Source organism: Lissotriton vulgaris, chromosome 11, assembly GCF_964263255.1.
Source record: "Lissotriton vulgaris chromosome 11, aLisVul1.2, whole genome shotgun sequence".
Lineage (NCBI taxonomy): Eukaryota > Metazoa > Chordata > Amphibia > Caudata > Salamandridae > Lissotriton > Lissotriton vulgaris.
This window is the reverse complement of record NC_141699.1, coordinates 484,234,837-484,251,382: the sequence shown is the minus strand read 5'-3', so window position 1 is coordinate 484,251,382 and position 16,546 is coordinate 484,234,837. Positions and strand designations below refer to the sequence as shown.

At 43.6% G+C, this 16,546-nt stretch overlaps 18 non-coding genes across 18 annotated transcripts; all 18 read left to right on the top strand.

The window, feature by feature from the left end:
• Window positions 1–851: 851 nt before the first annotated feature.
• Window positions 852–933, top strand: TRNAS-CGA (transfer RNA serine (anticodon CGA)). Its single transcript has one exon. It is a non-coding gene; the product is annotated as a tRNA-Ser (tRNA).
• Window positions 934–3,348: 2,415 nt separating this feature from the next.
• On the top strand, window positions 3,349–3,430 carry TRNAS-UGA (transfer RNA serine (anticodon UGA)). Its single transcript has one exon. It is a non-coding gene; the product is annotated as a tRNA-Ser (tRNA).
• A 542-nt stretch (window positions 3,431–3,972) lies between these two features.
• TRNAS-UGA (transfer RNA serine (anticodon UGA)) lies at window positions 3,973–4,054 on the top strand. The gene has a single exon. It is a non-coding gene; the product is annotated as a tRNA-Ser (tRNA).
• A 1,793-nt stretch (window positions 4,055–5,847) lies between these two features.
• TRNAS-UGA (transfer RNA serine (anticodon UGA)) lies at window positions 5,848–5,929 on the top strand. The gene has a single exon. It is a non-coding gene; the product is annotated as a tRNA-Ser (tRNA).
• Window positions 5,930–6,472: 543 nt separating this feature from the next.
• On the top strand, window positions 6,473–6,554 carry TRNAS-UGA (transfer RNA serine (anticodon UGA)). Its single transcript has one exon. It is a non-coding gene; the product is annotated as a tRNA-Ser (tRNA).
• Window positions 6,555–7,097: 543 nt separating this feature from the next.
• TRNAS-CGA (transfer RNA serine (anticodon CGA)) lies at window positions 7,098–7,180 on the top strand. Its single transcript has one exon. It is a non-coding gene; the product is annotated as a tRNA-Ser (tRNA).
• A 541-nt stretch (window positions 7,181–7,721) lies between these two features.
• On the top strand, window positions 7,722–7,803 carry TRNAS-CGA (transfer RNA serine (anticodon CGA)). Its single transcript has one exon. It is a non-coding gene; the product is annotated as a tRNA-Ser (tRNA).
• Window positions 7,804–8,345: 542 nt separating this feature from the next.
• Window positions 8,346–8,427, top strand: TRNAS-CGA (transfer RNA serine (anticodon CGA)). The gene has a single exon. It is a non-coding gene; the product is annotated as a tRNA-Ser (tRNA).
• A 1,167-nt stretch (window positions 8,428–9,594) lies between these two features.
• TRNAS-UGA (transfer RNA serine (anticodon UGA)) lies at window positions 9,595–9,676 on the top strand. Its single transcript has one exon. It is a non-coding gene; the product is annotated as a tRNA-Ser (tRNA).
• Window positions 9,677–10,219: 543 nt separating this feature from the next.
• TRNAS-UGA (transfer RNA serine (anticodon UGA)) lies at window positions 10,220–10,301 on the top strand. The gene has a single exon. It is a non-coding gene; the product is annotated as a tRNA-Ser (tRNA).
• A 1,122-nt stretch (window positions 10,302–11,423) lies between these two features.
• Window positions 11,424–11,505, top strand: TRNAS-UGA (transfer RNA serine (anticodon UGA)). Its single transcript has one exon. It is a non-coding gene; the product is annotated as a tRNA-Ser (tRNA).
• A 542-nt stretch (window positions 11,506–12,047) lies between these two features.
• On the top strand, window positions 12,048–12,129 carry TRNAS-CGA (transfer RNA serine (anticodon CGA)). The gene has a single exon. It is a non-coding gene; the product is annotated as a tRNA-Ser (tRNA).
• A 542-nt stretch (window positions 12,130–12,671) lies between these two features.
• On the top strand, window positions 12,672–12,753 carry TRNAL-UAA (transfer RNA leucine (anticodon UAA)). The gene has a single exon. It is a non-coding gene; the product is annotated as a tRNA-Leu (tRNA).
• Window positions 12,754–13,296: 543 nt separating this feature from the next.
• Window positions 13,297–13,378, top strand: TRNAS-UGA (transfer RNA serine (anticodon UGA)). Its single transcript has one exon. It is a non-coding gene; the product is annotated as a tRNA-Ser (tRNA).
• A 544-nt stretch (window positions 13,379–13,922) lies between these two features.
• Window positions 13,923–14,004, top strand: TRNAS-CGA (transfer RNA serine (anticodon CGA)). The gene has a single exon. It is a non-coding gene; the product is annotated as a tRNA-Ser (tRNA).
• Window positions 14,005–14,545: 541 nt separating this feature from the next.
• TRNAS-CGA (transfer RNA serine (anticodon CGA)) lies at window positions 14,546–14,627 on the top strand. The gene has a single exon. It is a non-coding gene; the product is annotated as a tRNA-Ser (tRNA).
• Window positions 14,628–15,169: 542 nt separating this feature from the next.
• On the top strand, window positions 15,170–15,251 carry TRNAS-CGA (transfer RNA serine (anticodon CGA)). The gene has a single exon. It is a non-coding gene; the product is annotated as a tRNA-Ser (tRNA).
• Window positions 15,252–15,794: 543 nt separating this feature from the next.
• TRNAS-UGA (transfer RNA serine (anticodon UGA)) lies at window positions 15,795–15,876 on the top strand. The gene has a single exon. It is a non-coding gene; the product is annotated as a tRNA-Ser (tRNA).
• Window positions 15,877–16,546: the final 670 nt, after the last annotated feature.

The following is a 16,546-nucleotide window of genomic DNA, read 5'->3' as shown; positions in this document are numbered from 1 at the left end:
GGGTAGAAATGTGCAGTGATTGATTACCGCTCATCTGTGCCCTGTCACTCATTTTGAGTGATGCATATTGCTATTTTTATTAATTGTATGAAAGTATGCGAAATAAGTGAGGACAACAGGGCACTGCTGGTATGTGACCCGTCCTTCCGTTACTTTATTTTTTAGGTCTCGACCTGATATGAGTAGCGCATGGCTCGTATAGGACAACAGTGACATCATACTCACGCAGCTGCGATGGCCGAGTGGTTAAGGCGTTGGACTTGAAATCCAATGGGGTTTCTCCGCGTAGGTTTGAATCCTGCTTGCAGCGGCATGAGATTTTGCATGAACACAATTTGGTTTAGTTAAGTAAATGTTCACTTCTTGTTCGCAATCCTCATCAAGTCACAGAGTTAAATGGAAAAAACTCAAACTAGATGTAAACATTGAGACAATTTCCACACCCAGGAAGTGTTTTAGAGAGCTGGTGGCTCGGAAGGGTTTGTAGTCTGGACCTGTCCTGCCTGATCTAGACAAGTCATGAAAAGAGTACTTTTTTTATGATGCATGTCTTGTTTAGGCTTTTGGACTCTTTCATAGTACACTTAAGGGCCTGTTACCACCGCCGTAATATAGGGAAAAGTGGGTAGAAACATGCAGTGATTGATTACCACTCATCTGTGCCCTTTCACTCACTTTGAGTGATGCATGTTGCTATTTTTATTAATTGTATGAAAGCATGCAAAATAAGCGAGGACAACAGGGCACTGCTGGTACGTGCCCCGTCCTTCCGTTACTTTATTTTTTTGGTCTCCGCCTGACATGAGCAGAGCATGGCTCGTATACGACAACAGTGACATCATACTCATGCAGCTGCGATGGTTGAGTGGTTAAGGCGTTGGACTCGAAATCCAATGGGGTTTCCCTGCGCAGGTTCGAATCCTGCTTGCAGCGTAGTATGATTTTGCATGAACACCATTTGGTTTAGTTAAGGAAATGTTCACTTCTCGTTACGCAATCCTCATCAAGTCACAGAGTTAAATGGCAAAAACTCAAACTAGATGTAAACATTAAAACAATTTCCACACCTAGGAAGTGTTTTAGAGAGCAGGTGGCTCGGAAGGGTTTGTAGTCTGGACCTATCCTGCCTGATCTAGACAAGTTACGAAATGAGTAATTTGTTTAATGAAGCGTGTCTTGTTTAGGCTTTTGGACTCTTTCTGAGTACACTTAAGGGCCCGTTGCCACCGCCGTAATATATAGAAACGAGGGTAGAAATGTGCAGTGATTGATTACCGCTCATCTGTGCCCTGTCACTCATTTTGAGTGATGCATATTGCTATTTTTATTAATTGTATGAAAGTATGCGAAATAAGTGAGGACAACAGGGCACTGCTGGTATGTGACCCGTCCTTCCGTTACTTTATTTTTTAGGTCTCGACCTGATATGAGTAGCGCATGGCTCGTATAGGACAACAGTGACATCATACTCACGCAGCTGCGATGGCCGAGTGGTTAAGGCGTTGGACTTGAAATCCAATGGGGTTTCTCCGCGTAGGTTTGAATCCTGCTTGCAGCGGCATGAGATTTTGCATGAACACAATTTGGTTTAGTTAAGTAAATGTTCACTTCTTGTTCGCAATCCTCATCAAGTCACAGAGTTAAATGGAAAAAACTCAAACTAGATGTAAACATTGAGACAATTTCCACACCCAGGAAGTGTTTTAGAGAGCTGGTGGCTCGGAAGGGTTTGTAGTCTGGACCTGTCCTGCCTGATCTAGACAAGTCATGAAAAGAGTACTTTTTTTATGATGCATGTCTTGTTTAGGCTTTTGGACTCTTTCATAGTACACTTAAGGGCCTGTTACCACCGCCGTAATATAGGGAAAAGTGGGTAGAAACATGCAGTGATTGATTACCACTCATCTGTGCCCTTTCACTCACTTTGAGTGATGCATGTTGCTATTTTTATTAATTGTATGAAAGCATGCAAAATAAGCGAGGACAACAGGGCACTGCTGGTACGTGCCCCGTCCTTCCGTTACTTTATTTTTTTGGTCTCCGCCTGACATGAGCAGAGCATGGCTCGTATACGACAACAGTGACATCATACTCATGCAGCTGCGATGGTTGAGTGGTTAAGGCGTTGGACTCTAAATCCAATGGGGTTTCCCTGCGCAGGTTCGAATCCTGCTTGCAGCGTAGTATGATTTTGCATGAACACCATTTGGTTTAGTTAAGGAAATGTTCACTTCTCGTTACGCAATCCTCATCAAGTCACAGAGTTAAATGGCAAAAACTCAAACTAGATGTAAACATTAAAACAATTTCCACACCTAGGAAGTGTTTTAGAGAGCAGGTGGCTCGGAAGGGTTTGTAGTCTGGACCTATCCTGCCTGATCTAGACAAGTTACGAAATGAGTAATTTTTTTTATGAAGCGTGTCTTGTTTAGGCTTTTGGACTCTTTCTGAGTACACTTAAGGGCCCGTTGCCACCGCCGTAATATATAGAAACGAGGGTAATAATGTGCAGTGATTGATTACCGCTCATCTGTGCCCTGTCACTCATTTTGAGTGATGCATATTGCTATTTTTATTAATTGTATGAAAGTATGCGAAATAAGTGAGGACAACAGGGCACTGCTGGTATGTGCCCCGTCCTTCCTTTACTTTATTTTTTAGGTCTCGACCTGATATGAGTAGCGCATGGCTCGTATACGACAACAGTGACATCATACTCACGCAGCTGCGATGGCCGAGTGGTTAAGGCGTTGGACTTGAAATCCAATGGGGTTTCTCCGCGTAGGTTTGAATCCTGCTTGCAGCGGCATGAGATTTTGCATGAACACAATTTGGTTTAGTTAAGTAAATGTTCACTTCTCATTACGCAATCCTCATCAAGTCACAGAGTTAAACTGCAAAAACTCATACTAGATGTAAACATTGAGACAATTTCCACACTCAGGAAGTGTTTTAGAGAGCAGGTGGCTCGGAAGGGTTCGTAGTCTGGACCTGTCCTGCCTGATCTAGACAAGTCATGAAAAGAGTACTTTTTTTATGAAGCGTGTCTTGTTTAAGCTTTTGGACTCTTTCTGAGTACACTTAAGGGCCCATTGCCACCGCCGTAATATAGGGAAACGAGGATAGAAATGTGCAGTGATTGATTACCGCTCATCGGTGCCCTGTCACTCACTTTGAGTGATGCGTATTGCTATTTTTATTAATTGTATCAAAGCATGCAAAATAAGTGAGGACAACAGGGCACTGCTGGTACGTGCCCCGTCCTTCTGTTACTTTATTTTTTATGTCTCGGCCTGACGTGAGTAGTGCATGGCTCGTATACGACAACTGTGACATGATACTCACGCAGCTGCGATGGCCGAGTGGTTAAGGCGTTGGACTTGAAATCCAATGGGGTTTCCCCGCGTAGGTTCGAATCCTGCTTGTAGCGTCATGAGATTTTGCATGAACACCATTTGGTTTAGTTAGGGAAATGTTCACTTCTCGTTACGCAATCCTCATCAAGTCACAGAGTTAAATGGCAAAAACTCAAACTAGATGTAAACATTGAGACAATTTCCACACCCAGGAAGTGTTTTAGAGAGCAGGTGGCTCGGAAGGGTTCGTAGTCTGGACCTGTCCTGCCTGATCTAGACAAGTCATGAAAAGAGTACTTTTTTTATGAAGCGTGTCTTGTTTAAGCTTTTGGACTCTTTCTGAGTACACTTAAGGGCCCGTTGCCACCGCCGTAATATAGGGAAACGAGGATAGAAATGTGCAGTGATTGATTACCGCTCATCGGTGCCCTGTCACTCACTTTGAGTGATGCGTATTGCTATTTTTATTAATTGTATGAAAGCATGCCAAATAAGTGAGGACAACAGGGCACTGCTGGTACGTGTCCCGTCCTTCTGTTACTTTATTTTTTATGTCTCGGCCTGACGTGAGTAGTGCATGGCTCGTATACGACAACTGTGACATCATACTCACGCAGCTGCGATGGCCGAGTGGTTAAGGCGTTGGACTTGAAATCCAATGGGGTTTCCCCGCGTAGGTTCGAATCCTGCTTGCAGCGTCATGAGATTTTGCATGAACACCATTTGGTTTAGTTAAGTAAATGTTTACTTCTTGTTACGCAATCCTCATCAAGTCACAGAGTTAAACGGCAAAAACTCAAACTAGATGTAAACATTGAAACAATTTCCACACCTAGGAAGTGTTTTTGAGAGCAGGTGGCTCGGAAGGGTTTGTAGTCTGGACCTATCCTGCCTGATCTAGACAAGTTACGAAATGAGTAATTTTTTTTTATGAAGCGTGTCTTGTTTAGGCTTTTGGACTCTTTCTGAGTACACTTAAGGGCCCGTTGCCACCGCCGTAATATATAGAAACGAGGGTAGAAATGTGCAGTGATTGATTACCGCTCATCTGTGCCCTGTCACTCATTTTGAGTGATGCATATTGCTATTTTTATTAATTGTATGAAAGTATGCGAAATAAGTGAGGACAACAGGGCACTGCTGGTATGTGCCCCGTCCTTCCGTTACTTTATTTTTTAGGTCTCGACCTGACATGAGTAGCGCATGGCTTGTATACGACAACAGTGACATTATACTCACGCAGCTGTGATGGCCGACTGGTTAAGGTGTTGGACTTGAAATCCAATGGGGTTTCCCCACGTAGGTTCGAATCCTGCTTGCAGCGGCATGAGATTTTGCATGAACACCATTTGGTTAAGTTAAGTAAATGTTCACTTCTCATTACGCAATCCTCATCAAGTCACAGAGTTAAACTGCAAAAACTCAAACTAGATGTAAACATTGAGACAATTTCCACACCCAGGAAGTGTTTTAGAGAGCAGGTGCCTCGGAAGGGTTCGTAGTCTGGACCTGTCCTACCTGATCTAGACAAGTCATGAAAAGAGTACTTTTTTTTATGAAGCGTGTCTTGTTTAAGCTTTTGGACTCTTTCTGAGTACACTTAAGGGCCCGTTGCCACCGCCGTAATATAGGGAAACGAGGATAGAAATGTGCAGTGATTGATTACCGCTCATCGGTGCCCTGTCACTCACTTTGAGTGATGCGTATTGCTATTTTTATTAATTGTATGAAAGCATGCAAAATAAGTGAGGACAACAGGGCACTGCTGGTACGTGCCCCGTGCTTCTGTTACTTTATTTTTTATGTCTCGGCCTGACGTGAGTAGTGCATGGCTCGTATACGACAACTGTGACATCATACTTACGCAACTGCGATGGCCGAGTGGTTAAGGCGTTGGACTTGAAATCCAATGGGGTTTCTCCGCGTAGGTTCGAATCCTGCTTGCAGCGTCATGAGATTTTGCATGAACACCATTTGGTTTAGTTAAGTAAATGTTTACTTCTTGTTACGCAATCCTCATCAAGTCACAGAGTTAAACGGCAAAAACTCAAACTAGATGTAAACATTGAAACAATTTCCACACCTAGGAAGTGTTTTAGAGAGCTGGTGGCTCGGAAGGGTTTGTAGTCTGGACCTGTCCTCCCTGATCTAGACAAGTCATGAAAAGAGTACTTTTTTTATGAAGCGTGTCTTCTTTAAGCTTTTGGACTCTTTCTGAGTACACTTAAGGGCCTGTTGCCACCGCCGTAATATAGGGAAACGAGGATAGAAATGTGCAGTGATTGATTACCGCTCATAGGTGCCCTGTCACTCACTTTGAGTGATGCGTATTGCTATTTTTATTAATTGTATGAAAGTATGCGAAATAAGTGAGGACAACAGGGCACTGCTGGTATGTGCCCCGTCCTTCCGTTACTTTATTTTTTAGGTCTCGACCTGACATGAGTAGCGCAGGGCTCGTATACGACAACAGTGACATCATACTCACGCAGCTGCGATGGCCGAGTGGTTAAGGCGTTGGACTTGAAATCCAATGGGGTTTCCCCATGTAGGTTCGAAACCTGCTTGCAGCGGCATGAGATTTTGCATGAACACTATTTGGTTAAGTTAAGTTAATGTTCACTTCTCATTACGCAATCCTCATCAAGTCACAGAGTTAAACTGCAAAAACTCAAACTAGATGTAAACATTGAGACAATTTCCACACCCAGGAAGTGTTTTAGAGAGCAGGTGGCTCGGAAGGGTTCGTAGTCTGGACCTGTCCTACCTGATCTAGACAAGTCATGAAAGGAGTACTTTTTTTTATGAAGCGTGTCTTGTTTAAGCTTTTGGACTCTTTCTGAGTACACTTAAGGGCCCGTTGCCACCGCCGTAATATAGGGAAACGAGGATAGAAATGTGCAGTGATTGATTACCGCTCATCGGTGCCCTGTCACTCACTTTGAGTGATGCGTATTGCTATTTTTATTAATTGTATGAAAGCATGCAAAATAAGTGAGGACAACAGGGCACTGCTGGTACGTGCCCCGTCCTTCTGTTACTTTATTTTTTATGTCTCGGCCTGACGTGAGTAGTGCATGGCTAGTATACGACAACTGTGACATCATACTCACGCAGCTGCGATGGCCGAGTGGTTAAGGCGTTGGACTTGAAATCCAATGGGGTTTCCCCGCGTAGGTTCGAATCCTGCTTGCAGCGTCATGAGATTTTGCATGAACACCATTTGGTTTAGTTAAGTAAATGTTTACTTCTTGTTACGCAATCCTCATCAAGTCACAGAGTTAAACGGCAAAAACTCAAACTAGATGTAAACATTGAGACAATTTCCACACCCAGGAAGTGTTTTAGAGAGCAGGTGCCTCGGAAGGGTTCGTAGTCTGGACCTGTCCTGCATGATCTAGACAAGTCATGAAAAGAGTAATTATTTTTTTATGAAGCGTGTCTTGTTTAGGCTTTTGGACTCTTTCTTAGTACACTTAAGGGCCCGTTACCACCGCCGTAATATAGGGAAAAGAGGGTAGAAATGCGCAACGATTGATTACCACTCATCTGTGCCTTTTCACTCACTTTGAGTGATGCATGTTGCTATTTTTATTAATTGTATGAAAGCATGCAAAATAAGTGAGGACAACAGGGCACTGCTGGTACGTGCCCCGTCCTTCTGTTACTTTATTTTTTGGTCTCGGCCTGACATGAGCAGAGTATGGCTCGTATACGACAACAGTGACATCATACTCTGCAGGTGCGATGGCCGAGTGGTTAAAGGCGTTGGACTCGAAATCCAATGGGGTTTCCCTGCGCAGGTTCGAATCCTGCTTGCAGCGTAGTGTGATTTTGCATGAACACCATTTGGTTTAGTTAAGGAAATGTTCACTTCTTGTTCGCAATCCTCATCAAGTCACAGAGTTAAATGGAAAAAACTCAAACTAGATGTAAACATTGAGACAATTTCCACACCCAGGAAGTGTTTTAGAGAGCTGGTGGCTCGGAAGGGTTTGTAGTCTGGACCTGTCCTGCCTGATCTAGACAAGTCATGAAAAGAGTACTTTTTTTTATGATGCATGTCTTGTTTAGGCTTTTGGACTCTTTCATAGTACACTTAAGGGCCTGTTACCACCGCCGTAATATAGGGAAAAGTGGGTAGAAACATGCAGTGATTGATTACCACTCATCTGTGCCCTTTCACTCACTTTGAGTGATGCATGTTGCTATTTTTATTAATTGTATGAAAGCATGCAAAATAAGTGAGGACAACAGGGCACTGCTGGTACGTGCCCCGTCCTTCTGTTACTTTATTTTTTGGTCTCGGCCTGACATGAGCAGAGTATGGCTCGTATACGACAACAGTGACATCATACTCATGCAGCTGCGATGGCCGAGTGGTTAAGGCGTTGGACTCGAAATCCAATGGGGTTTCCCTGCGCAGGTTCGAATCCTGCTTGCAGCGTAGTGTGATTTTGCATGAACACCATTTGGTTTAGTTAAGGAAATGTTCACTTCTTGTTCGCAATCCTCATCAAGTCACAGAGTTAAATGGAAAAAACTCAAACTAGATGTAAACATTGAGACAATTTCCACACCCAGGAAGTGTTTTAGAGAGCTGGTGGCTCGGAAGGGTTTGTAGTCTGGACCTGTCCTGCCTGATCTAGACAAGTCATGAAAAGAGTACTTTTTTTTATGATGCATGTCTTGTTTAGGCTTTTGGACTCTTTCATAGTACACTTAAGGGCCTGTTACCACCGCCGTAATATAGGGAAAAGTGGGTAGAAACATGCAGTGATTGATTACCACTCATCTGTGCCCTTTCACTCACTTTGAGTGATGCATGTTGCTATTTTTATTAATTGTATGAAAGCATGCAAAATAAGCGAGGACAACAGGGCACTGCTGGTACGTGCCCCGTCCTTCCGTTACTTTATTTTTTTGGTCTCCGCCTGACATGAGCAGAGCATGGCTCGTACACGACAACAGTGACATCATACTCATGCAGCTGCGATGGCCAAGTGGTTAAGGCGTTGGACTCGAAATCCAATGGGGTTTCCCTGCGCAGGTTCGAATCCTGCTTGCAGCGTAGTATGATTTTGCATGAACACCATTTGGTTTAGTTAAGGAAATGTTCACTTCTCGTTACGCAATCCTCATCAAGTCACAGAGTTAAATGGCAAAAACTCAAACTAGATGTAAACATTAAAACAATTTCCACACCTAGGAAGTGTTTTAGAGAGCAGGTGGCTCGGAAGGGTTTGTAGTCTGGACCTATCCTGCCTGATCTAGACAAGTTACGAAATGAGTAATTTTTTTTATGAAGCGTGTCTTGTTTAGGCTTTTGGACTCTTTCTGAGTACACTTAAGGGCCCGTTGCCACCGCCGTAATATATAGAAACGAGGGTAGAAATGTGCAGTGATTGATTACCGCTCATCTGTGCCCTGTCACTCATTTTGAGTGATGCATACTGCTATTTTTATTAATTGTATGAAAGTATGCAAAATAAGTGAGGACAACAGGGCACTGCTGGTATGTGCCCCGTCCTTCCGTTACTTTATTTTTTAGGTCTCGACCTGACATGAGTAGCGCATGGCTCTTATACGACAACAGTGACATCATACTCACGCAGCTGCGATGGCCGAGTGGTTAAGGCGTTGGACTTGAAATCCAATGGGGTTTCTCCGCGTAGGTTTGAATCCTGCTTGCAGCGGCATGAGATTTTGCATGAACACAATTTGGTTTAGTTAAGTAAATGTTCACTTCTCATTACGCAATCCTCATCAAGTCACAGAGTTAAACTGCAAAAACTCATACTAGATGTAAACATTGAGACAATTTCCACACTCAGGAAGTGTTTTAGAGAGCAGGTGGCTCCGAAGGGTTCGTAGTCTGGACCTGTCCTGCCTGATCTAGACAAGTCATGAAAAGAGTACTTTTTTTATGAAGCGTGTCTTGTTTAAGCTTTTGGACTCTTTCTGAGTACACTTAAGGGCCCGTTGCCACCGCCGTAATATAGGGAAACGAGGATAGAGATGTGCAGTGATTGATTACCGCTCATCGGTGACCTGTCACTCACTTTGAGTGATGCGTATTGCTATTTTTATTAATTGTATCAAAGCATGCAAAATAAGTGAGGACAACAGGGCACTGCTGGTACGTGCCCCGTCCTTCTGTTACTTTATTTTTTATGTCTCGGCCTGACGTGAGTAGTGCATGGCTCGTATACGACAACTGTGACATCATACTCACGCAGCTGCGATGGCCGAGTGGTTAAGGCATTGGACTTGAAATCCAATGGGGTTTCCCCGCGTAGGTTCGAATCCTGCTTGTAGCGTCATGAGATTTTGCATGAACACCATTTGGTTTAGTTAAGGAAATGTTCACTTCTCGTTACGCAATCCTCATCAAGTCACAGAGTTAATTGGCAAAAACTCAAACTAGATGTAAACATTGAGACAATTTCCACACCCAGGAAGTGTTTTAGAGAGCAGGTGGCTCGGAAGGGTTCGTAGTCTGGACCTGTCCTGCCTGATCTAGACAAGTCATGAAAAGAGTACTTTTTTTTATGAAGCGTGTCTTGTTTAAGCTTTTGGACTCTTTCTGAGTACACTTAAGGGCCCGTTGCCACCGCCGTAATATAGGGAAACGAGGATAGAAATGTGCAGTGATTGATTACCGCTCATCGGTGCCCTGTCACTCACTTTGAGTGATGCGTATTGCTATTTTTATTAATTGTATGAAAGCATGCCAAATAAGTGAGGACAACAGGGCACTGCTGGTACGTGTCCCGTCCTTCTGTTACTTTATTTTTTATGTCTCGGCCTGACGTGAGTAGTGCATGGCTCGTATACGACAACTGTGACATCATACTCACGCAGCTGCGATGGCCGAGTGGTTAAGGCGTTGGACTTGAAATCCAATGGGGTTTCCCCGCGTAGGTTCGAATCCTGCTTGCAGCGTCATGAGATTTTGCATGAACACCATTTGGTTTAGTTAAGTAAATGTTTACTTCTTGTTACGCAATCCTCATCAAGTCATAGAGTTAAACGGCAAAATCTCAAACTAGATGTAAACATTGAAACAATTTCCACACCTAGGAAGTGTTTTAGAGAGCAGGTGGCTCGGAAGGGTTTGTAGTCTGGACCTATCCTGCCTGATCTAGACAAGTTACGAAATGAGTAATTTTTTTTTATGAAGCGTGTCTTGTTTAGGCTTTTGGACTCTTTCTGAGTACACTTAAGGGCCCGTTGCCACCGCCGAAATATAGGGAAACGAGGATAGAAATGTGCAGTGATTGATTACCGCTCATCGGTGCCCTGTCACTCACTTTGAGTGATGCGTATTGCTATTTTTATAAATTGTATGAAAGCATGCAAAATAAGTGAGGACAACAGGGCACTGCTGGTACGTGCCCCGTCCTTCTGTTACTTTATTTTTTATGTCTCTGCCTGACATGAGTAGTGCATGGCTCGCATACGACAACTGTGACATCATACTTACGCAGCTGCGATGCCCGAGTGGTTAAGGCGTTGGACTTGAAATCCAATGGGGTTTCCCTGCGTAGGTTCGAATCCTGCTTGCAGCGTCATGAGATTTTGCATGAACACCATTTGGTTTAGTTAAGTAAATGTTCACTTCTTGTTACGCAATCCTCATCAAGTCACAGAGTTAAACGGCAAAAACTCAAACTAGATGTAAACATTGAGACAATTTCCACACCCAGGAAGTGTTTTAGAGAGCAGGTGCCTCGGAAGGGTTCGTAGTCTGGATATGAAGCGTGTCTTGTTTAGGCTTTTGGACTCTTTCTTAGTACACTTAAGGGCCCGTTACCACCGCCGTAATATAGGGAAAAGAGGGTAGAAATGCGCAATGATTGATTACCACTCATCTGTGCCTTTTCACTCACTTTGAGTGATGCATGTTGCTATTTTTATTGATTGTATGAAAGCATGCAAAATAAGTGAGGACAACAGGGCACTGCTGGTACGTGCCCCGTCCTTCTGTTACTTTATTTTTTGGTCTCGGCCTGACATGAGCAGTGTATGGCTCGTATACGACAACAGTGACATCATACTCATGCAGCTGCGATGGCCGAGTGGTTAAGGCGTTGGACTTGAAATCCAATGGGGTTTCCCTGCGCAGGTTCGAATCCTACTTGCAGCATAGTGTGATTTTGCATGAACACCATTTGGTTTAGTTAAGGAAATGTTCACTTCTTGTTCGCAATCCTCATCAAGTTACAGAGTTAAATGGAAAAAACTCAAACTAGATGTAAACATTGAGACAATTTCCACACCTAGGAAGTGTTTTAGAGAGCTGGTGGCTCAGAAGGGTTTGTAGTCTGGACCTGTCCTGCCTGATCTAGACAAGTCATGAAAAGAGTACTTTTTTTTATGATGCATGTCTTGTTTAGGCTTTTGGACTCTTTCTTAGTACACTTAAGGGCCTGTTACCACCGCCGTAATATAGGGAAAAGTGGGTAGAAACATGCAGTGATTGATTACCACTCATCTGTGCCCTTTCACTCACTTTGAGTGATGCATGTTGCTATTTTTATTAATTGTATGAAAGCATGCAAAATAAGTGAGGACAACAGGGCACTGCTGGTACGTGCCCCGTCCTTCCGTTACTTTATTTTTTTGGTCTCCGCCTGACATGAGCAGAGCATGGCTCGTATACGACAACAGTGACATCATACTCATGCAGCTGCGATGGCCGAGTGGTTAAGGCGTTGGACTCGAAATCCAATGCGGTTTCCCTGCGCAGGTTCGAATCCTGCTTGCAGCGTAGTGTGATTTTGCATGAACACCATTTGGTTTAGTTAAGGAAATGTTCACTTCTTGTTCGCAATCCTCATCAAGTTACAGAGTTAAATGGAAAAAACTCAAACTAGATGTAAACATTGAGACAATTTCCACACCCAGGAAGTGTTTTAGAGAGCTGGTGGCTCAGAAGGGTTTGTAGTCTGGACCTATCCTGCCTGATCTAGACAAGTTACGAAATTAGTAATTTTTTTTATGAAGCGTGTCTTGTTTAGGCTTTTGGACTCTTTCTGAGTACACTTAAGGGCCCGTTGCCACCGCCGTAATATATGGAAACGAGGGTAGAAATGTGCAGTGGTTGATTACCGCTCATCTGTGCCCTGTCACTCATTTTGAGTGATGCATATTGCTATTTTTATTAATTGTATGAAAGTATGCGAAATAAGTGAGGACAACAGGGCACTGCTGGTATGTGCCCCGTCCTTCCGTTACTTTATTTTTTAGGTCTCGACCTGACATGAGTAGCGCATGGCTCGTATACGACAACAGTGACATCAAACTCACGCAGCTGCGATGGCCGAGTGGTTAAGGCGTTGGACTTAAAATCCAATGGGGTTTCCCCGTGTAGGTTCGAATCCTGCTTGTAGCGGCATGAGATTTTGCATGAACACCATTTGGTTTAGTTAAGGAAATGTTCACTTCTCGTTACGCAATCCTCATCAAGTCAAAGAGTTAAATGGCAAAAACTCAAACTAGATGTAAACATCGAGACAATTTCCACACCCAGGAAGTGTTTTAGAGAGCAGGTGCCTCGGAAGGGTTCGTAGTCTGGACCTGTCCTGCCTGATCTAGACAAGTCATGAAAAGAGTACTTTTTTTTATGAAGCGTGTCTTGTTTAAGCTTTTGGACTCTTTCTGAGTACACTTAAGGGCCCGTTGCCACCGCCGTAATATAGGGAAACGAGGATAGAAATGTGCAGTGATTGATTACCGCTCATCGGTGCCCTGTCCCTCACTTTGAGTGATGCGTATTGCTATTTTTATTAATTGTATGAAAGCATGCCAAATAAGTGAGGACAACAGGGCACTGCTGGTACGTGTCCCGTCCTTCTGTTACTTTATTTTTTATGTCTCGGCCTGACGTGAGTAGTGCATGGCTCGTATACGACAACTGTGACATCATACTCACGCAGCTGCGATGGCCGAGTGGTTAAGGCGTTGGACTTGAAATCCAATGGGGTTTCCCCGCGTAGGTACGAATCCTGCTTGCAGCGTCATGAGATTTTGCATGAACACCATTTGGTTTAGTTAAGTAAATGTTTACTTCTTGTTACGCAATCCTCATCAAGTCACAGAGTTAAACGGCAAAAACTCAAAGTAGATGTAAACATTGAGACAATTTCCACACCCAGGAAGTGTTTTAGCGAGCAGGTGCCTCGGAAGGGTTCGTAGTCTGGACCTGTGCTGCATGATCTAGACAAGTCATGAAAAGAGTAATTATTTTTTTATGAAGCGTGTCTTGTTTAGGCTTTTGGACTCTTTCTTAGTACACTTAAGGGCCCGTTACCACCGCTGTAATATAGGGAAAAGAGGGTAGAAATGCGCAATGATTGATTACCACTCATCTGTGCCCTTTCACTCACTTTGAGTGATGCATGTTGCTATTTTTATTAATTGTATGAAAGCATGCAAAATAAGTGAGGACAACAGGGCACTGCTGGTACGTGCCCCGTCCTTCTGTTACTTTATTTTTTGGTCTCGGCCTGACATGAGCAGAGTATGGCTCGTATACGACAACAGTGACATCATACTCATGCAGCTGCGATGGCCGAGTGGTTAAGGCGTTGGACTCGAAATCCAATGGGGTTTCCCTGCGCAGGTTCGAATCCTGCTTGCAGCGTAGTGTGATTTTGCATGAACACCATTTGGTTTAGTTAAGGAAATGTTCACTTCTTGTTCGCAATCCTCATCAAGTCACAGAGTTAAATGGAAAAAACTCAAACTAGATGTAAACATTGACACAATTTCCACACCCAGGAAGTGTTTTAGAGAGCTGGTGGCTCGGAAGGGTTTGTAGTCTGGACCTGTCCTGCCTGATCTAGACAAGTCATGAAAAGAGTACTTTTTTTTATGATGCATGTCTTGTTTAGGCTTTTGGACTCTTTCATAGTACACTTAAGGGCCTGTTACCACCGCCGTAATATAGGGAAAAGTGGGTAGAAACATGCAGTGATTGATTACCACTCATCTGTGCCCTTTCACTCACTTTGAGTGATGCATGTTGCTATTTTTATTAATTGTATGAAAGCATGCAAAATAAGTGAGGACAACAGGGCACTGCTGGTACGTGCCCCGTCCTTCTGTTACTTTATTTTTTGGTCTCGGCCTGACATGAGCAGAGTATGGCTCGTATACGACAACAGTGACATCATACTCATGCAGCTGCGATGGCCGAGTGGTTAAGGCGTTGGACTCGAAATCCAATGGGGTTTCCCAGCGCAGGTTCGAATCCTGATTGCAGGGTAGTGTGATTTTGCATGAACACCATTTGGTTTAGTTAAGGAAATGTTCACTTCTTGTTCGCAATCCTCATCAAGTCACAGAGTTAAATGGAAAAAACTCAAACTAGATGTAAACATTGAGACAATTTCCACACCCAGGAAGTGTTTTAGAGAGCTGGTGGCTCGGAAGGGTTTGTAGTCTGGACCTGTCCTGCCTGATCTAGACAAGTCATGAAAAGAGTACTTTTTTTTATGATGCATGTCTTGTTTAGGCTTTTGGACTCTTTCATAGTACACTTAAGGGCCTGTTACCACCGCCGTAATATAGGGAAAAGTGGGTAGAAACATGCAGTGATTGATTACCACTCATCTGTGCCCTTTCACTCACTTTGAGTGATGCATGTTGCTATTTTTATTAATTGTATGAAAGCCTGCAAAATAAGCGAGGACAACAGGGCACTGCTGGTACGTGCCCCGTCCTTCCGTTACTTTATTTTTTAGGTCTCCGCCTGACATGAGCAGAGCATGGCTCGTATACGACAACAGTGACATCATACTCATGCAGCTGCGATGGCCGAGTGGTTAAGGCGTTGGACTCGAAATCCAATGGGGTTTCCCTGCGCATGTTCGAATCCTGCTTGCAGCGTAGTATGATTTTGCATGAACACCATTTGGTTTAGTTAAGGAAATGTTCACTTCTCGTTACGCAATCCTCATCAAGTCACAGAGTTAAATGGCAAAAACTCAAACTAGATGTAAACATTAAAACAATTTCCACACCTAGGAAGTGTTTTAGAGAGCAGGTGGCTCGGAAGGGTTTGTAGTCTGGACCTATCCTGCCTGATCTAGACAAGTTACGAAATGAGTAATTTTTTTTATGAAGCGTGTCTTGTTTAGGCTTTTGGACTCTTTCTGAGTACACTTAAGGGCCCGTTGCCACCGCCGTAATATATAGAAACGAGGGTAGAAATGTGCAGTGATTGATTACCGCTCATCTGTGCCCTGTCACTCATTTTGAGTGATGCATATTGCTATTTTTATTAATTGTATGAAAGTATGCGAAATAAGTGAGGACAACAGGGCACTGCTGGTATGTGCCCCGTCCTTCCGTTACTTTATTTTTTAGGTCTCGACCTGACATGAGTAGCGCATGGCTCGTATACGACAACAGTGACAGCATACTCACGCAGCTGCGATGGCCGAGTGGTTAAGGCGTTGGACTTGAAATCCAATGGGGTTTCTCCGCGTAGGTTTGAATCCTGCTTGCAGCAGCATGAGATTTTGCATGAACACAATTTGGTTTAGTTAAGTAAATGTTCACTTCTCATTACGCAATCCTCATCAAGTCACAGAGTTAAACTGCAAAAACTCATACTAGATGTAAACATTGAGACAATTTCCACACTCAGGAAGTGTTTTAGAGAGCAGGTGGCTCGGAAGGGTTCGTAGTCTGGACCTGTCCTGCCTGATCTAGACAAGTCATGAAAAGAGTACTTTTTTTATGAAGCGTGTCTTGTTTAAGCTTTTGGACTCTTTCTGAGTACACTTAAGGGCCCGTTGCCACCGCCGTAATATAGGGAAACGAGGATAGAAATGTGCAGTGATTGATTACCGCTCATCGGTGCCCTGTCACTCACTTTGAGTGATGCGTATTGCTATTTTTATTAATTGTATCAAAGCATGCAAAATAAGTGAGGACAACAGGGCACTGCTGGTACGTGCCCCGTCCTTCTGTTACTTTATTTTTTATGTCTCGGCCTGACGTGAGTAGTGCATGGCTCGTATACGACAACTGTGACATCATACTCACGCAGCTGCGATGGCCGAGTGGTTAAGGCGTTGGACTTGAAATCCAATGGGGTTTCCCCGCGTAGGTTCGAATCCTGCTTTTAGCGTCATGAGATTTTGCATGAACACCATTTGGTTTAGTTAAGGAAATGT